The sequence below is a fragment of the Egretta garzetta genome, unplaced genomic scaffold, assembly GCF_000687185.1.
Source record: "Egretta garzetta isolate BGI_Z169 unplaced genomic scaffold, ASM68718v1 scaffold347, whole genome shotgun sequence".
Lineage (NCBI taxonomy): Eukaryota > Metazoa > Chordata > Aves > Pelecaniformes > Ardeidae > Egretta > Egretta garzetta.
In genome coordinates, this window is record NW_009260184.1 from 592,520 (window position 1) to 595,920 (window position 3,401).

The following is a 3,401-nucleotide window of genomic DNA, read 5'->3' on the forward strand; positions in this document are numbered from 1 at the left end:
CCGGAGCCCAGCAGCGTCCTCCCGCAGGAGCGGGCAGCAGGCGCAGGGCAGAGGGGAGCGTTCCCTTCCCTTCGCCCTCTCCCATGGCCAATTCCGGCTCCAGAGGCGCCTTCGCCAGTCCCTTGGGCGGCAGCGGCAGCACTGGGGCGAGGGGCTGCGCTGGTGGGACCGGCACAGCTGGGCTGAGAGGTGGCCACCGAATTTGAGGACGTGACTTCGCTATTAGCTGTCTCACCCTTATTAAGGGAAATTAGATTAATTACATTGTAGCAGGCAATAAATATTTCCCTGGAGAGACAGGGAGGGTGCCTGGGATTTCGGTCTCCGTGTGCGCTGTTAAAATTAGCGATTCTGTCTAATCCCATTTTTCAGCACAGTAATGCTTCTGGGCGAGAGGAGTGTAAAGCTCTGTGGCTATGGGCACTAATTTCCTGAGATATATAAAGAATTTTGTCCCCGCTCTCATCAGAGCCAGGGATGAAATTGCTCTGAAGTCCGCGCCCTGCAAGCTCTGTTTCCCACCGCTGTATTTTAAGAGGGCGTTTATGCTTTCCCCAGCTCTGATGTGACAGCCAAGCAGTGGTACCCTGCAATTCCACAGCGAGGTCCAGCCACATCAGTTTTCATATTATTTTGCTGTAAATGAGATTCACTGGGCAATATGGATCTGATTTGCAGCGCAGCTGTGAAAGAAATCCTGCCTTTAAGAGAGCTACCATCTATGAATAAATTGGATATACTTATTTTGGTCTCCTGACAGGCTCCAACTTTCAATTGTGAGGCTGTAGAAGCCAAGACCCAGCCCGCCTCATGGGCGCCTCTCATGGAAGGAAATGTTTGGTGGACAAGGGCTCGCAAGGGTGGTCCTTGCCGGAAGGCACTCGGCCCACCCGGCTTCCTCACCCCACAGGGAGGGCACCGCAGCCAAAGGGGAGCTGGGCCACAGTTGCCCTTCCAGAGGGCTGGACTGTCTGGGCAATCAGCTTCCCTCTCTGTCCTTGGAGGCGTCAGCCGTGCAGCTTCCCAGGAACTCGTCTGTATCATCAAGAAATTTCCTACCCAGAAGCTAAGCTACAGCCTCTCCGTCTCCTTATTACAACTTCCCCAAGACCGAATCTTGCCAACCGATGTACCACTCCTGCTAAGCCACCAGGTACTTGCCAAGAGACCACCCGCCCCATCCCTGAGCACAGGCGCACGTGGGAAGGCAAGCAGGCGTCGCGGCAGGGCTCTTCTCCCACCGCATGCCCCCAGGATTCACCCAGCCTCCTGCAGCACAATCAGTTACAGGAACGCGAGCCGCAGCTCAATCCATGGCAAACCCCACGGTTTGTTTCCCGCGATCCCCGTCACGCACAGCGACGCGCAACCTGGGACCAGCTGAGAGGCCGTAAGGCCCCACGGGAACGCGGCGTTACAGCAGCCAGGGACGGGCAGAGCCCGGCTGCCCAAAGCAGCGCGGACACCCTTAAACCCCGCACAGCACGGCTTCCCCGCGGCGAGGCGCCAGCCTGGACAACCCACCACCACTCACCTCTTCTCATTAATACATTTTACCTAACTGAGTGCCCAACTGTTCAATGATGGCGGTCAGGTTAATTAGATGGTAATTAATCTTTCTCAGCAAAAACCCACCCAAACAAAAAACACCCCCCCCCAAACCTCCCACTGAAAAAGCCCACAAAGAAAGGAGGAAAAAAAAGCAAAGTTAAAGAAGCTTAAGCGGCTTTGGCAGGCTGTGCCCCCAGGTGAGGAAGGGCAATTCAAGCCTCCTATCTCTGCTCTTGGAGCATCCATTCCATCAGCAACCACAGAGGGAGGGGTTCGATGAGCCAGGGGAGGCAGCCGCCGAGCTGAATCCCTGTGCTCACCTCAGCTCCATCCCTTCTCTTTCCGCAGGTGGACTTGCGGTTCTTCGGCATAGAGACCGCTTACCTGCCTGCGACGAGCGTCTGTCACCGTGCCACGGAACGCCACCGGCTGGGCCTCCTCCTCGCCGCCTCGCAGCCCGCCAGCAGCCTTCGGCATCGCGGACAACAGCGTGCTCCCCTTCAGCAGAAGCGGCGTGAGGAACCGGCTGGCCACGGCTTGCAACTCGCGGACCAGGCAGGATCGCAGCTGGTGGCAGACCTGGAATCCAAGGACTCGTCTCCTGATGGAATCATCCTTTTGCCTCACTGAAAACTGCACGTTGCTCAGCTACGAGCTGCTGGAGGTAAGATTCAAGTTAGAGCAGAGCCAGTGGCGTGCCCCAGCTGCAATCAGGCAGCATGGAAACACGCTGGGATGGGAGCGGGGAGAGCACCCGTCCCCACCGAGGAAGGCCAGCGAAAGCCGAGCCCTTATCAAAGGGAAGAGTATCATGAGGGACAGACTTGACCCTAGGAGCTTGAACTTGTCACTGGTCCCCAGACGGCCCTCTCCGATTCACTGGGATGTGGGAACTCGTATTGAAAAGCCAGTTTGCACACGCAGACTGGGACAACTTCTCCTATCGATTAAGCAAATAATGTCTTTTTTGAAAATACTTTTTTCTTGTTATTTACAAGTTTTTGGTGTGCAGAACATCCTCGCTGCTGGCTGCGGACGCAGCAGCTTGGAGGACGCAGCCTGTGCAACGACACTCACCCCACCGGCAGGGGCTCCCCGATACGCGTTTCACCTTTGAATTTGCAGTTCTCCCAATCACTTGTTTAGAGAAGAGAAGCGACTGATGAACTCCTCTACGCATCTTTCAGCGATGCCGAGGAATATTTCCCCTTCTTGTGCCTTCAGCTGACCCAGGAAGCATCGATTTCTGGTGGAATTACACAGGTCAGCTGGAGGAGCTGCATGTGCTGTCCTGTGCCTTCAAATCAAAAGCTCCTGCATGAAAAAATTGCCTAGAGACAGCTCTAATTTTTTCTAAACTATCATCCCTTCTATCAGCAAGCAGGGAATTGTTACCTATTTATTTCTTACAATGTCACTGAATCAGTGACCACCTGCAAGGTGTCCGTGATGATAAACGCTTGCTTTGTATACGGAGCTATTTCTGACAATGCTTGATAGTGCACATCTATCAAATTGCCTGGAAGAGCCACCTATTAGGATCATTATCTAGCACGGTCCCTTTGTGGGAGTTCAATGTCAGCACATCCCGGAGAAGGTACCTCGCCGGGTACCTATTCTGCTCATTATCTCCCTAGATTAATAGTTTCACGTTGCCATTATGCATTTGGGCCAAACTTTGGAGTTCTCACACCCATGGCAAAGGCGCAGCACAAGCACCGAGGCTCCCGAGCATCCTCTCTGCGCAGGGCGTACTGCTGCACCCGCTTGGTGCGGGTAGGAGCTCCTGCCCGGAGGGTGCGGGGCTGAGCCCTGTGCCAGCCAGCCAGGGCAGGCAGGGATGGCTTTTT